The 20,101-nt window shown below is 44.0% G+C and overlaps 1 protein-coding gene across 8 annotated transcripts in view; it reads right to left on the bottom strand.

Annotated features, from left to right (window-relative positions):
- Nucleotides 1-20,101, bottom strand: part of LOC138802909 (uncharacterized) — a 49,765-nt gene that overhangs the window by 21,635 nt on the left and 8,029 nt on the right. For 3 of the 8 annotated variants that reach the window (XM_069986653.1, XM_069986658.1, XM_069986659.1), the window contains 2 exons: nt 15,932-15,977; nt 7,136-7,252 (listed from right to left, as the gene is read on the bottom strand). The exons of 1 other annotated variant lie outside the window; for it this stretch is intronic. The gene's annotated coding sequence lies outside the window, so the exon portion shown is untranslated. Of the gene's footprint in view, nt 1-7,135; nt 7,253-9,543; nt 9,701-14,412; nt 14,948-15,931; nt 15,978-20,101 lie in introns of those variants that run through there. 4 more of the 8 variants (XM_069986657.1, XM_069986655.1, XM_069986654.1 and 1 more) reach the window with 3 other exon arrangements.

The raw sequence follows: 20,101 nt of genomic DNA, 5'->3' as shown, positions 1-20,101 counted from the left end.
ATATTGTCATCTTGGCTTTTAGCCTTTTTTTTTTAAAGAGGCCCAAACCCTAAGCTGTTTCCCCACTGAAAATCAAATAGCTACTGTTGTAACCCTGCCTTAGGCTATGTTTACACTACATAAAAGTACGTCCGTTGTTGCGATCGGCAACAACGGCTGTATTTTGTGGGGTGTGGACATAGCCTTATCTTCTGTGGGATCACGACCGGAGCGTATACACATCGAATACGCTCCGGTCGAGACCTTGTACGGGGCTGCAAATGCTGACATGTCAGTTTTCTGCAGCCGCAATTCAGTGAATTGCGGCCGCAGAAAGACCTGTCAGTTCACACAATGAAGCGAGAGGCTCTGGCCGCTTGCTTCATTGCGTGCTGTGGGAGGTTCTGATGCGGGCGCGCGCTAATGTGCCCCCATCAGAACCCTTTGGCCGGAAAGATCATCCGTCCCGTACTTAAAGGGGTAGTGCGGCGGTAAGCAATTATTCACTAAATAACACACATTACAAAGTTATACAACTTTGTAATGTATGTTATGTTAGTGAATGGCCGTGTTTCCCCCCACCCACGCCACCCCCGGAATTGTAGTGCTCTATACTCATCTGATTCGTGTCATCACCCCGTCTGCCATCTTGTGACAATGATGTCATCTTCGGGCGACCGGCCAAACCGCTCTGACCATCCCTCGTGCCGGCCGCCCTCTGCCGCGTCATCAGCTGCTCAGCAGCGATTGGCTGAGCATAACTGTGGGTCGACACGGGGGTCGACACGGATCAGGTGAGTATAGAGCACTACACTTCCAGGTCTAGCATGGGTGGGGGGAAACATGGTGAAGGGGGCCATTCACTTACATAACATACATTACAAAGTTGTATAACTTTGTAATGTGTGTTATTTAGTGAATAATTGCTTACCGCCGCACTACCCCTTTAAGTCACGGAACAGCCGGTCTCTTACTGAATGTGAACATAGCCTAAACACGAAATGCTTAGGCCAACAACAGTTTAGTTTCTATACTATGTATAGAAACCCTGATATGTATTAAAAACTCTACGCAACACCTATCAAATACCTCACTCCAATTTTTATAGATTCCTCCAACTCCGTCATGCACTTAAAGGGGTTATCCAGTGCTACAAAAACAGGGTTACTTTTCCCCCTCTCTTGTCTCCAGGTTAGGTGTTGTTTGCAATTAAACTTCATTCACTTCAATGGAACTGTGTTCCAAACCCCACCCAATCTGTAGACAAGAGAGGGTAAAAGTAGCCATGTTTTTGTAGCGCTGGATAACCCATTTAATGCACAGTTTGTAACCCCTCGCCCTACAATATCTGCCTATCTCCTTATAGGTATAATTAGGTCACAAGTAGAGATGAGCGAACCTGGAGCATGCTGGAGTCCATCTGAACCCGAACTTTCGGCATTTGATTAGCGGTGGCTGCTGAACTTGGATAAAGCCCTAAGGCTATGTGGAAAACATGGATATAGTCATTGGCTGTATCCATGTTTTCCAGACAAACTTAGAGCTTTATACAGCTTTAGCAGCCCCCGATAATCAAATGCCGAACACTCATCGGATCACACCCGGTTCGCTCATCTCTTGTCACAAGGTCTGGTGTCTTCTATTTATGCTCACCTTGTTTGCACAAAGTCACTAAATACACCTCTCCCGGCAATTGCGCACACAAATTCCCACCCTCACGGATGTGGATGTGGGAGACATCCTAGAATCTGATTTGTATGTGTCACCTGCAGCTAACAACAAGTTGACACAATTATACATCATCCACCAATGTTATTTAACTCCTGTACGTCAAATGGGTAGGATTCCCACTCCTACCTTACGCACGTTCTGAAGTGATGTCACTACCTTTTTATCAGAGGTGACCTTACAGCCCATACCCTGTGATCCTGCATATTTCGCACATTTCTCAGGGAAACGCTTTTCTCAGCTCGAAAGGCTATCGTTATGCGCTGGATTGACAAGAGACCTCCGAGACCATGTGGATAAATATGATGGACAAGGTGATGACATTTGAAAGATTGGTTTTCATACACAGAAAATGTCCTGAAAGTTTGAAAAAGTATGGAGCCTGTAGTGTGCCTCGCCTCTCACAACAAGCACTGTCCATGAACCCATGAACTTCATGTTTCATTTTACTTGAATAATTATGTCTTCATGTCTGTTTTTAGAGTTTCTGTTCTTGGATTTATGTTTGTATTCCTTTCCATTTGGAATTGTACAATACTGGACATTTTTGTCCTTGGTTTTCACATGTTTTTCATGTTTATTATTTTGCACCCTGCAATTCACTTTAACCCTTTAAGGACATGGCCCATTTTCGTTTTTACGTTTTCGGTTTTTCCTCCTTGTGTTTAAAAGGTCATAGCACTTGCATTTTTCCACCTAGAAACCCACATGACCCCTTATTTTTTGCGTCACTAATTGTACTTTGCAATTACAGGCTGAATTTGTGCATTAAGTACACTGCGAAACCAGAAAAAAATTCAAAGTGTGGTGAAATTGAAAAAAAAACCGCATTTCTTTTATTTGGGGGAAATGTGTTTTTACGCCATTCGCCCTGGGGTAAAACTGACTTGTTATGCATGTTCCTCAAGTCGTTACGATTAAAACGATATATAACATGTATAACTTATATTGTATCTGATGGCCTGTAAAAAATTCAAACCGTTGTTAACCAATATACGTTCCTTAAAATCGCTCCATTCCCAGGCTTATAGCACTTTTATCCTTTGGTCTATGGGGCTGTGCGAGGTGTCATTTTTTGCGCCATGATTTGATCTTTCTATCGGTACCTTGATTGCCCATATACATCTTTTTGATCGCTTTATATTACATTTTTTCTGGATTTGATGCGACCAAAAATGCGCAATTTTGCACTTTGGGATTTTTTTGCGCTGACGCCGTTTACCGTACGAGATCAGGAATCTGATTAATTAATAGTTCGGGCGATTACGCACGCGGAGATAGCAAACATGTTTATTTATTTATTTATTTGTTTACTTTTATTTAAAACCTGGGAAAAGGGGGGTGATTCAGACTTTTATTAGGGGAGGGGGCTTTTTACTATTAACAACACTTTTTTTTTTTTTTTTTACACATATACTAGAAGCCCCCCTAGGGGACTTCTAGTATATACACTTGGATCTCTCATTGAGATCTCTGCAGCATAGATATGCTGCAGAGATCCATGAGATCGGCACTCGTTTGCTTTCGGCTGCTGCAGCCGAAAACGAACGAGTGCCGAGCCGAGGACGGCGCCATCTTGGACGCGTCCCCGGCCGGCATCAGTAACGGAGATCGCTCCTCCGGGACAAGGTCCCGGAGGAGCGATCTCCCCCACTAGACCCCAGGGAAACGTTGCCTCCGGTAATCGGAGGCAGCTGTCAACTTTGACAGCTGCCTCCGATTAGCTAATTAGCGGGCACGGCGATCAGACCGTGCCCGCTAATAGCAGCGGTCCCGGGCTACTCGCGGCACCCGGGATCGCGGCACTTCAAAGCGGGGCCGCCGCGCGGCCCCGCTTTGAAGTGCAAGTGAGGACATATGACGTACGCATACGTCCTATGTCCTTAAGAGGTTAATAAAACGAGTTTAAAAAAAAATAAAATTATTTAGAACCCTACCAATTCATATTCCATAGTCATAGTTTAAAGCAGTACATTAAATGGTTTCCAATTTCATTTGGAGGAAACATGGACCAAGAGTAGCATACCAGGTTTTGACTAGGCCGTTACGTATGGAGTGTGGGGACTTCCAGCAGACCCCTATCTCTACTATGCGGCTACCTTATTACCACAGCTGAGAGCCTGGTGAAATAAAGAACAGTATTATGGTGAAGGAGACCTACAAGCTTTATTTGGTTGCTCACACCACCTAATCTGTCTCTGCCAATGGTGGCTGGTCTGAGATGTTGGAATGACCTACCGCAGTGGGGAGAAGCGGAGAATTATTTAAATCCCCACCCGTACTTAGTTTTCCCACTGTTAATACAGTAACCTCTGTCACCTCCAAAACGCTTCGTAAGGCTAGGTTCACATGAAACGAGTTCACAGTGAAACCCGCTGCGAATACCTCTCCTGTTAGTTTCAATGTATATGCTGCCACCACCATGGGAAGAAAGTTTACCTGCTCCACGCTCCGGCCGCATCTGAGGCTCCCGGAGGTCCCGCGCAGCCAATCAGTGACTGCAGTGGGGCCGTGCACTGATTGGCTAAGCGGGATCATGGAAATCCGCTGCGGATATGTTATTTGTGAATCTAGCCTAAACTTAAGTTATCAATAGATCTACCAATTTTAATTCTGAATCTACAATTTTTATCTTTTTATGTACTTGCATTGCTTCGCTATAAGCCCACAAAGAAGTCTAAGTAGTCCTCTCCATTATATTCCTGAGCTTAGTAGTCATCTCTATGCATCAACATGGAAATGCAACAGAGCAGAAAGATACAAATTACAGATTTGGAATCAACGTTGTTTATCCGATTTATCTGATTTACAGATTACTTTAATTTAGGGATTGAGGGGAGGTGGATTGAAGATGACAGAGTCCCTTTAATGACTAAATACAATATTTCTTTTTTTTTTTAAACGATATTTTATTAGTGGCTTATGTAATATTTGAACATACATATTGAAAATTCATTACATATTCAAAAAGAAAGTCGCTCACAGGCAACAAAGGATTGTATGTTTACAATATCATACAGATACAATGAGCCTTTGTAATACAATATTTCTAAACATGACTTTTTTATATACCTGCAAATTAGGCATTATTTATCAGAAAAACACTGGAATTCACAGGTAATACATTTTCCTAGGGGTCGGAAACCTCAATATATGTTGTGCGAAGGGTTTGACCAGTTTAGTAAAGACACCGCTGTGCGGTCATGGGAAGAGGTTATACTCTGTTGGTATTATACACCCCAGAAATTGATCAAAATATTTCCATCAGTGGATGTCAGTGAAAATGTGGGAGCACAGGGTCCCTCTTTGATAAATTATGGGAGTGTCCGGTGTTAAAACAATGTTGGGCACACATAACGGACTTGCTACAGGCCGTAGCTGGACTTGGCACAGCGCTGACTCCTGCACAAGCGTTGCTATTATTGGATCTAGACTCTGTCCCACATAGGGGCTAACCATTGTTTTACAAGACTCTTTCTATAGCTAAAGTAGCAGTTATGCGAAAATTGAAAACATTGGCACCTCCATTTTTAGCAGAGGTCTTAGACTCTATTAAACAAGTCTACAGTACGGAGAAGTATATTGCTTAGGGCTGGGGGTCAAATAAAGCTTTTAATTCTGGGTGTTCAGGTTGGGAACAAAACCGCTATTACTCTTATTAACGCAAGATCATTGCCAGGATAAGGTTATATTCCATATATCATAGCCAAGACGGGGGTCCTCTACTGTGCCTACTGTGGATGTGCCTGTACATTGCACTGTAAATATTATGCTATTAAGCACTGCCCTGATGTTGTTGTTTGAAATTTCATAGGCTTATAAAGGTTTTGAAAATAAAAAAACTTTAATAAACTTACTGAACCATAAAAATTACAGTTAAATAACAAAACATATACCATATAGTATACATAGTATACTGCTGCATAGGAAAGCACAGTCAACTTTGTATAGCAAAATATACAGTATATGCCCACATATCCTGGACTGGGGGAACAGGTCCCCCCATGCATATACTGAATGTATGCTATAAACCAGCAATGGAGGACCTCTGGTTCTCCAGCTGTTGAAAAACTACAATTCCCATCATTCTTTAACAACCAAAGTTTTGGTTTTGACTGTCTAGACATGAAGGAAATTGTAGTTTTCCAACAACTGGAGGACCGAAGGTTCCCCATCCCTGCTATAAACAAAGAGTGAGCATAGCCTATGCCGCCATTATTACTATAAAGTGGTGGGCAACACTGAGCCTTCTACTTCCTTATGCTAGAGACTATGCAAAAATCATAAAAGCAATGCAAATAAAGTGATATTGCTCATACTAACCAAACAAATGAAATACACAATGTGTGAGTAAAGCCTTAAAGATGGTTGAAAGGATGAACTGCACACTGGCATGGGGCATTTATAAAGGTATAACACCATGGGGTGGACCAAACTGTGACCGACCCAATTTTACACACACCCACTCACACTCACACATTCTATCTATCTATCTGTCTATCTATCTATCTATCTATCTATCTATCTATCTCCTATCTATCTATCTATCTATCTATCTCCTATCTACCTATCTATCTATCTATCTATCTATCTCCTATCTATCTATCTATCTATCTATCTATCTATCTATCTATCTATCTATCTATCTATCCATTATCTATCTCCTGTCTATCTATCTCCTATCTACCTACCTATCTATCTATCTATCTTCTATCTATCTATCTATCTATCTATCTATCTCCTATCTATCTATCTATCTATCTATCTATCTATCTATCTATCTATCTCCTATCTATCTATCTATCTCCTATCTATCTATCTATCTATCTCCTATCTATCTATCTATCTATCTATCTATGTAGATAGATAGATAGTAGTGATAATCCACGGCACTTGAAAATGGCGGGTGTACCGCCGAAACGTCGTGTTTTGCTGTGTTGCACTATATAATCTTTTTTTTTAATTGGAGTGCCGTGGATCATCACTACTATCTACACAGAAGGTTCGTGGTCTGAACTACATCTACTGGCACCCGAACGTATCTCCTGTTGTGCCACTCAACATCCTTTGCTATCTATCTATCTCCTATCTATCTATCTATCTATCTATCTATCTATCTATCTATCTATCTATCTATCTATCTATCATCTATTTATCTATCTCCTATCTATCTATCTATCATCTATCTATCTATCTATCTATTATCTATCTGTTATCTATCTATCTATCTATCTATCTATCTATCTATCTATCTGTTATCTATCTATCTATCTATCTATTTACATGTCTGCCAAATGGTTGCAAAACCCCTCTAAGAAAGCCAACCGTGTTACCTTGCATAGTGGACGTCCACTCCTGGACCAGGATGACTTGCAAGATATATTAAACTACCTGGTGTTCTCTGTAGAAAGTGTGCGGAGTCACTTACCATTAGTGTCTGGGATATGGATGAATCTTGGAGTGGATGTGCAGGAAGTGTTTGCTTACATAACAATCGGAGAAGTTGCCAACATCCTTCCTAAAGTGTTCAGTGTAAAGGCAGAAGCTGTGGGAGAGATTGTTGTTGAGCAGTCTTAGTAATGTTACCAGTCATTAGAACTGGATGAAATATTTATAAGAGACAATGGAGGTAAAAAGCAAAATGTTTTGGTTAGTACTTAGCTTCTAAGGCCTAAGTGAATATTCTCCAATCAGTACCAAAAGGAAATGCGGCTAATTTTCTCCAATAGAATCTGTAATTACGGACAAAGCTAAAGATCGTGTGAATTTAGCTTGACAGTAGCAGCATGCGACTACATAGGAATTTAACAAACTCTCAGCAACAAACCACAGATAACAACTCAGAAATTGCAGATTTACCCCTTTTACTAATTTACATAATGGAGTACAAGTACAACAAATCCCATTAGACTATGTAGACCAAAAAGTATAAAACTTTAAAAAAGATTTTATTAAATGTATTAAAATGTGCGACTGTAAGTGAAATTTAATCCTTGGGACTTTATATGAATGTAAAGTGTACAATAGTTGCCTACTAGATGTAATTGAATGACAACCGGAAATATAGAATCCAGACAATGTCAATGTATACCAATTGTAGTAACCTACCTTAGTCAATAGATGTCAGTGTTGTAGTGTATTAGACACTAGAGGAATACAGTACACCGGACACTTAATGGGAATACCGTATTACTTATTCAGAGTGAACGGCTACAACGTAACTCACTGCAGATACTTTTTAGGGATTAAGTTTTTGTTACATATTCTTTGATACATTGATTTCTAGCTATTGAGCTGGTGTAGGGCTCTGCGGGAGCCGACATTTCAAGTGCTGGTGAGCGCTGTCACCACCACATAGCTGTCCATTGTTTTACTCCTTGTTCGGCTGTTTGATTATTTTATACGGTCACATTCATATTTTGGTCCCTATCTAAAAACCAACACCCCCCTTCCCCTTACCCACTACCACACTGACGTTTCACCACTCTGTTGTGGCTTTATCATGGGGAACAGGCGTAGAGTGAGCTGACCACATGTTTTAAGGATTTTGTTAAGTTCTGTTTGTGACATGTAGGAGACAGTGTCAGCCCCGATTGTTGATAAAATAGCATGGCGGTGTCAGCATCATGCTGTGGGAATGTTTTTCAATAGCAGGACTGGAATACCTGTCCGAGCCGAGGGGGAGATGGATGCTGCTAAATACAGGGATTTTTCGGTCTGTCAGTGATTTGAAACTGGGATGTAGGTCCACCTTCCAACAGGACAAAAACCAAAGCATACTGCTATAGCATGACGTGTAAGGGTATTGGAATGGCTTTGTCAAAGTCCAGACCATAAAACGACTCTGTACCCACAATCTGCCCCCCGCCCCAACAGCTTGTAACGTTGGATAGCTGATTTTAATCCGTGATCTGTCCATTCGGCAGGTGATGCAGTTATTGTACTAAAAAAACAACTTTTAAACTTGCAGCCCTGTGTCAAATTGGCGTGGCCTAGAGTGTCAGTGCCATTAAGAATGCCCCTGACAGGATTTCTCCTATTCAGCTCCTTTCTGAACACTACACCTGTGCCAGATTGGAAAACCGCATGTGCAGTGTTCAGACAAGTGAGGAATAGGAGAAATCCTGCCCAGGGGCATTCCTAATGAAAGAGGGCGGGGAGGAGGGGCAGAGAGGCGGTGTAGTCCTAGGGCACAGACACTCTAGGCCATGCCAATTTGACACAGGGCTGCAAGTTTAAAAGTTTTTTAGGACAATAACTGCATCACCTTCCAAACAGACCCCAGGACAGATCTTGGATTAAAAACAGCTATCTGAAGGTACATGCGGTTCGGAGGGTGCATGTTGTGGGTACAGAGTTGCTTTAATCCAATTGAAAATCTGTGGTCAGACTGCTAAAGTCTTCAAGTCTGACCACAAATTTTCAGATGGATTAAGCTCTGGGCTTTGACTAGCCCATTCCAATACCCTTACATGTTTACTCTTAAACTACTCGAATGATGCTTTAGTAGTATGCATTGGGTCCTTGTCCTGTTGGAAGGTTAACCTCCATCCAGGCCTGTTTTAATACACTGGTTAGCCTGGTGCAAAGCTCTCAAGATTGCCCCCCCCCCCTTCCTTTTTGGCACCCTGAAAGTACCCCCACACTGTATTAAGAGCCCCAATACATATGGTAGTTATCTTATCACACTGTTACCACCATACAGTGCCTCCAAACTGCTCTGAACAAAACAGAAAAATATCCCCAATGATACCAGGCATTACATAATATCGCCACACCATACCACCACTATCACTACAACCCTATAAAAGAGTGCAGTTACATCCAGTGACTCACAGGTGGTGTTTTCTCTGATCAGAGTCTTTAACTTTTTTTTCCTCTTCATCCATCCAGCCACATTGAAGTCTTCCCCCAGCTGTGAATCCTCTCTCCAGAATCTGCCAGAGAAACATTTTAGGCTCCAACACATCCAGTAGTTAGGTCCCCTGTTAGGCTATGTTCACACTACGTATATGTCCGGCCGCATATTTTTCGCGGCTGGACATATACGTGTAAAAACAGAACCTTTTGGATCAGCAAATCAAAGTGTAAAAATGAAGAAATCACCACTCCGTACGGGACCGCATGTTACGCTACTGGCGTAAGTTACAGTATTTCCGTCCCGAAACAATGGTCTGGTTCATTTTTTACGGCGCCGCATACGATCCGGGCGTAAGTTCTTAAGTAGTGTGAACTGTGCAGCCGTAGATCGTATACTTTCCATTGTACGCAAACTACGTAAATCTCCGGCTGCTTACTCACGGAGTGCGATACGGCCGGAAACTTACGTAGTGTGAACATAGCCTAATACTTGTATAGTAGTTACAGTATAGGAGTATAGTGCCCCATAGTTTTAAGGTGTCCCTTTGCCCCCACTTATATAGTATCAGGCCCCTCTGTGCAGCCCCAATGTAGTATAGATACCTGTATGCTGCACCAGTATTATAGACCACTATGTGCTGCCCCCAGTAGTATAGACCGATATGTGCCACCCCTAGTAGTATTTACCCCTTGTGCGCTGCCCCCAGTAGTATAAACTCCTTGTGTGCTTACCCCAGTAGTATATACCACTTGTGAGGTGCTCACAGTAGTATATATCCCTTGCGTTAATATAGACGCTGTGTGCTGCCCGATTAATATAGACCCCCTGTATGCTGCCCCAGTAGTATATAGACCCCCTGTGTGCTGCCCCCAGTAGTATATAGACCCCCGTGTGCTGCCCCCAGTAGTATATAGACCCCCATGTGCTGCCCCCAGTAGTATATAGACCCCTTTATGCTGCCACCAGTAGTATATAAACCCCTGTGCGCTGCCCCAGTAGTAATAAGATCCCAGTGTGCTGCCCCCAGTAGTATATAGACCCCCGTATGCTGCCCCCAGTAGTATATAAACCCCTTATGCCGCCCCAAGTAGTATATAAACCCCTGTGTGCTGCCCCAGTAGTATATAGACCCCTGTTACGAGCGCTCATAGTTACAATGCCGAGCGCAGCAGTGGGTAGGGGGCCCCTGAAGGGGGGCGCCATGGATAGGTTAGAAGATTACTTACCCATCCCAATAGCGCCCACCCCTGACAAGGTGACGCCCGGTGCCCTGTTCGACCTCACTGGTCGCACATAGCAAAGGCCGGCCCTGCTCAGGGGTGCCCCTGTCATGTGACGCACCATTTGCCTTCTGGTTAAAGTGGCCCTGGTTGTGAGCGTAGCCTAGCTACAAGGGGTATGGCTGCCTAAGGGATCTCCATCATCACCATATCCTATTTGTCAAGAGCTCCATAAAAACACTACCTTCTGAAGTTCATGCATGACCTAGAACCCAGTGGAGAGGTGGAGTACACCCCTTTGCGAGGGCTGCATGGATGGTGGGCTGCCACAATCATGATATCTTCCACCATGATGGCTGTCACCTCTACATCCACATGATCGGCTCCATTGTTTTAAAAACAGCTGCGGGCACGGCACGTGACCTGCTGCTCTATTCATTCTTTATGAGGTACTGTATATGTGTTGTTTTTGATAGATAATTTTGTACTTATTGCTTAGTATTTCGGTGTCACATATTTTAGTTATAACAATATGGGAGATTACAGGATCCATCCTCGTCCCAGCCAATCGCCGAGGATGGCTTTTTTTTTTTTTTTTTTTAAAGAGGGGGAACCTGCCGTATACTGATGTTAAGTCCCTAATGTTGAGCCTAGCATGGAACCAGTGTTACATATTTCAGTGTTTGTTGATGTATGTTTATTTCATTGTATATAAGAGAGATGGCTCAATTTACTGTAAGTGAGCGATCTCCGGCTGGCGGACATTTTGAAGATACTCTACAAAGTCGCTGTTGAACCATAATAGCTCGTCTCCATGTTGCCCGATTCCTACTAAACCTCACCAACACCAAAGGTATTCCTCTAACTGCCTCAGACAACAGTACTAGGGAGTTATCCCTGGGGGAAACTACACCATACATCAATATTACCAATACCATAGTGCAGCCTCCCTTCGACCCATGTGGCAGATCTCCTATAACGAGAGAGTTTTATAGAAATCGGCTTGTATCAAGACTTTATTATTGCTTTAATACAATCTCTCCTTATTAACAGGGTTAACCTCACCCAGGAAAGCTATGGATGTGGGTGGATCACTAGCGTTGTGGGTCAGTGACCCACCCCTGTTCACAGCTTTCCTGGTTGAAGTTAACCCTGTGAAGCACCAGCCAGGTTATGTCAAGTTGGCTATTGTAAAACATGCCTGGCAGCATAATAAGTGTCATTGACAATAACACTTATTCTGCTGCCAGACACAGTTTTAAAACAGGCCACGTAATGTAACCTGACAGGTGCTTTACAAGATTAAAGGAGTACTCCAGTGCCCTCTTTTTTTATATCAACTAGTGTCAGAAAGTTATTTAGATTTGTAATTAACTTCTATTAAAAAATCTCAAGTCTTCCAGTACTTATCAGCTGCTGTATGACAGACATAGACATAGAAATGTCGGGCATACAGCAACTGATTAGAACTGGAAGACTTGAGATCTTTCTATAGAAGTAGTTTGCAAATCTCTCGCTTGAGTTGCCCTTCACCAAGGATTGTAAAGGATAGCGGCTAATGCCACACAAAGTGACAGGACTGGAGCAATTTCACAGTTACACAGTTTACACTACAACCCTCACACTACGCTCTATCTGTCCCTGATACCTAATCAACTTTTTATAACCCTCTTTAACCCTGCCCCTACCTATCTCTCTATAGCTAGTGTAAATGTATGCATTCAGTTTCCTGAGTTCACTTTACAGGAGTGTGTTGTTGCTGTATGCTGGCTTGCAGATGATTGCCTAGCTGCAAGGGCTTACAGATAACCTCTTGCACTTTGTAATGTATAATGTGTGGCCACTATTCCGTATCGGGTTCGTGCAAACTTTGTGAGGTTTGGTTTAGTTGTGAATCAAACTTTTTGCAAAATTCGTATCGAATGGCAGTTCTGGACGTTCAATTTGCTTATCTCTACTAATATGATCTTTTTGAGAATTTATATATAAAAAGTATCCCAGTTATGTGAAAAGTTGGAGCACCAGCTATGACTTTCATTACCAATTATAGTTTACATTTTCTACCCTGAGGGTGCGTTCACACCTACAGGATCTGCAGCAAATCTGCAGCAGATTTGATGCTAAGTTCAGTTATTTAAATGAAATCTGCTGCAGAAAATCAGCTGCAGATCCTGTAGGTGTGAACGCACCACAATGGAGTTTTTTGTGGTCCTATAAACTTCCCTTGATTTTTCAAAGGGAATGTGTCATCAGAAAATTACCTAATGCTTAAGGGTGCCTTCACACCTACCGGATCCGTAGCGGATCTCACTTCTGCGGATTCTAAGCGAGAAGCGCTGCGGATCCGGTACCATTCACCCATATGATAGCACATATTCGCAGCGGGATTAACATCCCGCTGTGAATATGTGCTTTAACCCCTCGCTGTCCACAGCCCCGCCGCCGCATTAGCCCATCCTCGGCCGCATCCCCCATCTCCGACCGCATGCCCCCATCTCCGACCGCATGCCCCCATTCCCCACCGCATCCAGCATCCCGCGGCCGAGGAGGCTAATGCGGCGGCGGGGCTGCAGTCAGCTGACAGCAAGGGGTTAAAGCACATATTCACAGCGGGATGTTAATCCCGCTGCGAATATGTACTATCATAGGGGTGAACGGTTCCGGATCCGCAGCGGTTCTCGCTTCGAATCCGCAGAAGTGAGATCCGCTGTGGATCCGGTAGGTGTGAAGGCACCCTAAATCACGTTTTTATGTTAAACACATTTTTAAAGAATTTTTAGTGAGTTTTTTTCCCCCAACTTATCACTTTACTATCTATATTGAAAAATAATCCTGAAAGTTTCCTTTCTTACCACGAGACTAAGGGTCCTATTACACGGGACGATTATCGTGCAAAAAATCATTATATTGTTTGAATTTAAATGATAATTCGTTTTGTGTAAATGCAGGCAACAAACTAACGACCAATAAGAAATCGCTCATGTGTCTTTGATCGTTGATTTTTTGCTGGCACCAAAATCATCATTGGTCATTTGTTCATCTTTAAGTGTAATTCCACATCGTTTACTCTTTTGATGGGATCAGATGGAGTAAAAGATCATAGTAACTAACGATTATTGTTCTGTGTTATATAGTGAATGATTTCAAGTAGCTCTTTTTTGCAATAGTTTATTGTTAAAGATCGATTCGTCTAATAGTATGTCTCTGGTTATAAACTGTAGGCTGCTGTAAAGTGATCTCTACAGCATAACATCAAAAGGAAACAGCAGTAGATAAAGGAAACAATAGATAAAGCTTCCCCTTTAAAGGATTGGATTTCTGTTTGTTTTTTACAAATCGCTCACTATAGAGCTAACTACTAGGGTATCCTATTGCATTCCACTATGTACAATTATAATCAAACTCAATGATTAGCAGCACCGTTACCATGGCATGTAAAGGTCCTATTACACGAAGCGATTATCGGCCGTATTTGGCCAATTATCGGCCATAACAGCCGATAATCAATTTGCGTAACAAAAGACAACGATCAGCCAACATGCAAGCTGACAGCTGATCATTGTCTTTTAACGTCTTTCAACATCTCCATGGTCTGAATGAATTGTAAGACATTACTGTAATTACCAAACATGGTGGAAATGCAGACGATGAAATTGGCAGAAAATGGTTTCACGTCTCGGTTTTGTATTTGGAATCGGGGTTATTGTGTCATTTGTCTAGAAACAGATATGTGGACAGATAAATACTCAGCATGGCAATTTGGTGGCTCCTCGCATATAAGGTCCATTGTAACATATGGAAAGTCAAAGCGATCACTATGCAAGACTAGATCCATCTTGGAGATCGCACAGATGTTTGTAGTGCAACAGAAATAGCAGTATAGCTCCTCTACCCCTTGATGATGGGTAATGCTGAGTATCCGCACCATAGGCTTATTCCCTTCTCTGCGGGAATAAGTACGGGAATATGAGAAACGTCCGTCTGTCTTCCAGTGCTGTTATTGTGTCGGCACTAAGTTTGCCATCACAAAAGGTACATTCAACTATAATCGGGGAGCTACTCCTTGAAAATCACAGTATCAAGGTGAAAGTTATTACTATTGATGAAAATAATAACATCTTCTTTGTGTATTTGTACATTGTATCAGGGTTTCAGAAACCTTAGGAAAAAAAGGACAAATAAATCATTCTAAAATATTCTAAAATAATTGTAAATACTTTTTGGCTACAGTTTGACAAACTGCTTTTCTGTCCCTCACGTCAAGCTTCAACTTTCAACCACAGCTACTTCTGTCTGCAGATTTTTTGCTGGCCATGTTCACACACTGTATTTTGAAGTTAAACAACAGCCGTTGTTGCAGGTTTAAACAATGGACGTTGTTTAACAGCACTGCTTAAATACATAGTAGTGTAAAAAACAATGGCCGTAGTGTATAAAGCTACACAAAACAATTGGCAGGACTATTTTGTATGGCCGCAGTTTGGTGAACAGTGGCCATACAAAATAGCCTGTGCTTACAGTGTAAAGTACGACTCCCGGCCATACATTACACTGGAGTCTATGGCAAATTGGATTGTGGGCACATCAGTACATTCGCTTTAAGTTGTGCATATGGATAGAACGTTGCCGGCGCAGGGAAGGTGGTGCAGCAGTCCTTCTTTTTAACCCTGGCCCTGTTCCCGCGTACAGCGCTGTCCCATTCCCTGGCACCAGTGGGAGGAAACCCCCACCCCTCTATGATGCGGTTATATTGATTCTAATGGCACTGGCTTCCCTGCTCCAGCGCTGTTCTATCCATATGCGAAACTTGAAGCAAATGTACTGATGGTAAATTCGCAGTGTCAAACAAGGACCGATGTTCTTACAGCGCCTTCACATAGCCCCAAAAAACTATAACCTCAACACACCTACCAGGTGCACACAAGCAATCATTGTTCTTTGGAACTCTGACAGGTCTGACACGTTATGCCCCTTAAATAAATAAAAAGATTTTTTCTATTGTTAACTCTGCAAAAAGAAAAGTGTGTTTTCCTGTTGAATCCCTTAGTGCTGAAAAGGGTTTAAAAGCTGGTGCTATTTTTACATGAATGTTTCCATTTACATTGTTGCTGCAGGTATGTATCAAAGGAAATAATTAACATACCTCCGAGGTTTGCCACAATACAGTGACATGCATTGCCCTTAGGCTCCTGTGTTAAAAAAATATATACCGTATTAGGTACAGCTATTGGTAAGAAAACAAATGCACTTAAATAGACAGAAATCAAATAGGATTGCTACTAGAGATGAGCGAACCTGGAGCATGCTTGAGTCCATCCGAACCCGAACTTTCGGCATTTGATTATCGGCGGCTGCTGAAGTTGGATAAAGCCCTAAGGCTATGTGGAAATCATGGACACAGTCATTGGCTGTATCCATGTTTTCCAGACAACCTTAGAGCTTTATCCAAGTTCAGCAGCCCCCGCTAATCAAATACCGATCGTTCGGGTTCGGATGGACTCGAACCCGAACCCGAACCCGGTTCGCTCATCTCTAATTGCTACAAAACTCAGCATACACGATTGTCTGCAAAAAAAAAAAAATATTATTTCCTATATTTTAATCTTTTGATATTTATCTGTTTATGGCAGGCAGGTTTTCTTCTATTTATATCTTATGATAGCTATCTGTTTATGGCAGGCAGGTCTAAAATTACGGTAGATTTATCAATCACATCTTCTGAAAGTTGTTCCAAATATCTACTGTTGTCAGGTGGGGCCTAATTAGACTTTGGGTCTTCCCAGTGTAAAGTCATAACATTTAGAGGTGAGCGTACTAAAATGCTTGAATGCTCATTACTCAAATTCAGTCATTTCCGATACTTGAGTGTTCAATTCGAGTAAAGAACCCCATTAAAGTCAATGGGAGGCTCAAGCATTTTTTTCAGGAGTCTTAAATTCAGCAGGGAGAAGGGTGTCTTGTGCACCTGAAAACCTCAGAAAGTGATGGAAACACCACAGAAATGGAACTGGGACAGCAGAGGGAGCATGGATGCCTAAAATACTCCCAGCTCTCTGAATTATGTCACTTTTACAGTCTGACAATATTGTTCACCCACCCAAGTCCAATTATAGCGGGGGGGAAAGTTAGGGAACACATTTTCCTGAACATTTTTGTTAGGACTTGGGCCGTGCGTTCGGCTCAGCGTCCATAGCCAGACTGCTTCTCAGGTTTTGCACTGCTCTGCTATTCCTGGTTGTAGCAGTGGCCAGTATTCACTCCCTGGCTGATCAGCATAGGTGCGGTGAGTTCACTGATTGTGGACTGATAGCTGACTCACCAGTCAGCTGTCGGTATCTGGGCAGGACCTGAAGCCTCAGCCCCAATCATGCCGGGGGGCTGGGACTACAGGTCTCATAAGTATCATCCTCTATCTTAGTACCCTGGCCTGTAAGTTCTTCTTGACCTAGCACTTGTTCTGACTGATACTCTTGATAACTTAATTCTTGGCTTGGACTTTGACTATTCTCTGAATCCTGTTCTTGTACTTTGCTGACCGTCTGTTTTTCACTATCCCTGACCCCTGACTATCCCTTATTCTGTTTGTATGTCTAGTCTTCGTTTGGGGCACACTTTGCCCAAGTTAGCTAATGCATCTCAGTTGTCCGCTGCCGCCTAGGGCATCCGGGGGAAGTAGTTAGGGACAGCTGGGGTAGGTGCAAGAACTAGGGCAGCACTCGTCTGGTGTTCTCCATTCCTCCCTTGAAGGTCTCTGACAATTTACTTGTAGAGAAACCAAAAAGGAGCACCAAAAAAAAATCCTCAAACTTCCCTTAAAAGAGTAGGGCCCGTAAACCTTAGGGCCTGTTCACACTACAGAATCAGCATTGAAATTCCACTTGGAACCCCAGCCCGTGGACTCTGCAGCAAATTCCACCTGCTATCCCCTTCGCTCAAGGAATTGACACCACCAGGTTGCGGCAATTTTCACACTAAACTATGCCAGATTCTAAGTTAAAGGGGTATTCCCCCCCAAAATCCTTTTTGTATTAGTAAATTACCCACCCATACATTTCCATCTTTCCAATATCAACTTATTATGGATTCTGCACAGTTTTGCTGCATTTTATCGGCACTCACCCCCTCTGTCTGCATAAAATCATCAAAACTAGGATCATGTGTCCTCTGTCTCTTCAATGGACTGGGTTAGGGCTTCTAACCCTGCCCACTGAAGTAACTGAGGACAGGTAACGACTGCCACTGATGATCATGTCTTCCTCTCTGACAGCAGCCCCTCCACCCCAACTGCCCTCTCTGAGCTCCCCTGCTCCTTTGCCTTTTATTGCAGGCAAGCCCCTGTCCCCCCTGGAGCTCACCCGCCGCGGACCGCAGCCCTCCCTGACTGTCCCGTCCCCCCCACTTCACCTGCAAACCCCCCCCCCCCCTGGAGCTCACCTGCTTCTCTGATTGCAGAACATCCCCCCCTGAGCTCACCCGCAGAATGCCCAAACCCCCGTAGCTCACCCACAGCACTCCTCTGATTTCAGCATCGAGCAGCCCCCCCACAGCCAAATGCATCCCCTCCCAAAGCTCACCTGCAGCTTCCCCTGACTGCAACCCTCCCCCCCCCCCCCCCCCCCCCCCCCCCCGGAGCTCAAACGCCACCACAACGAGCTCACTGGCAGTGCTCCTTAGATTGCCAACCCCCACTCGCTTTTCCGCAGCTGCCTGCAAACTGCAAACCCCCCTGACTGCAAGCCACCCCCCCTCCTGGAGTCCACTGGCAGTGCTCCTTAGGTTGTAGCACTCCCACCAGCTCACCCGCAGCCCCCAAGACCCCCTTCTGGCTGCAACCCCCCTCAGCCCCCCCACCCCCGACTGCAAGGCACCCCCCGGAGCTCACCGGCATCCTGCTTCAGCCCCCCAAAGCTCCAAGCTCACCTGCATTGGCCACCAATCCCCCCTCCCCAGTTCATCCACAGACCCCCCCAGCTCACTACCTCACTATTTCAACTCTGCTACCTTACTACCTTAACTTTGTTACTTCACTATCTTAACTCACCTCTGCAACTCTGCTACTTCATTATATCAACTCTGCTACCTCACCTCTGCAACTCTATTACTTCACTAACTTATAAACTCTGCTACTTCACTATCTCAATTCTCTTACCTCACTTCTGCAGCTCTGCTACTTTACTACCTCCACCCTGCTACCTCACTACCTTAACTCTGCTACTTCACTAACTCACCTCTACTAGCTCATTACCTCAACTCTGCTATATCATGTGGATATCAGCTCTGCCACATCATAGATCAATCAGGCATAAGCATTGCATGATGGGAAATATAGTTTCCTGGCCAGCGCCATCTTGGATATAGAAAAAGAAGATGAGAGACAGCACATCCAAAGCAATAATTGGGATTTTAATGACACACCAGTGCGTGACGTTTCGGCTGTATGTTGTCTGTTTTTATTAGATTATAATACGTAACCTTCCTTTTTTTAAAGCCTACTCCACAGTGTACAGCGGCGTATTGAAACACCTGGCGGAATGGACTTGCTGCGGCAGGCGACCCCCAGGTCGCTACCCCTGGCTTGGTTGCTAGTGACGGCAGGCGAGGCAGGAGCAGTAGGCAGGAGATAGTGCAGGCAGAGGACTGTAGACGTGATCGCAGGTGGCGGACAGGACTCAGGAACAATGGAAAGGCAGCGGGCAAGGACTAGGGACAAGGACTGAAGACAGGAACAAGGGACAAGGACTAAGGTCAGGAACAACAGGGAGCTGGGCCAAACGCTATGGGAAGCATGTAGAGGCTCCAACACCTGGAAGGGGGCAGAGCTGGAACTTATATGGGAGTGATTGACATGTGGACCAATTAGGAGCGCACTGGCCCTTTAAATTTGAGGCGGAGGCGGGGACGCGCGCACCGGCCGGCACAGTGAGAGACAGGAGCGGAGGAAGGTGAGGCGCCCCCAGGGGCCGAACTAGCAGCAGCGCCGGGTCCCTGCACAATAACCCCGGCGGCTGCATGGGGCAGGAGGAGGTTGTGGCGGCGGCCCGGTACACGGGATGCCGCCACGGCCGTGACAGTACCCCCCCCCTTTGGCCTCCCCCTCTTTCTTGCCTGCAGATGGAGGCAAATTAGTGATAAAGTCCATCCCTATGTGGTGCCAGGGAAGGTCTGGAACTGGCAAGGGCTGTAATAGGCCGGCAGGCCTTAGTCGGGAGGACTTGTTTTTGGCACAGATGGTACAGGAAGCCACAAAGTCTTTGACATCTTGGAATAGACTGGACCACCAGTAGTGGCGGGAGATCCGTTGCCCGGTCTTTTG

This window comes from Dendropsophus ebraccatus, chromosome 10, assembly GCF_027789765.1.
Source record: "Dendropsophus ebraccatus isolate aDenEbr1 chromosome 10, aDenEbr1.pat, whole genome shotgun sequence".
Taxonomy (NCBI): Eukaryota; Metazoa; Chordata; class Amphibia; order Anura; family Hylidae; genus Dendropsophus; species Dendropsophus ebraccatus.
Note: the sequence above shows the minus strand (reverse complement) of the source record. Positions and strands in the feature narration are given on the sequence as shown.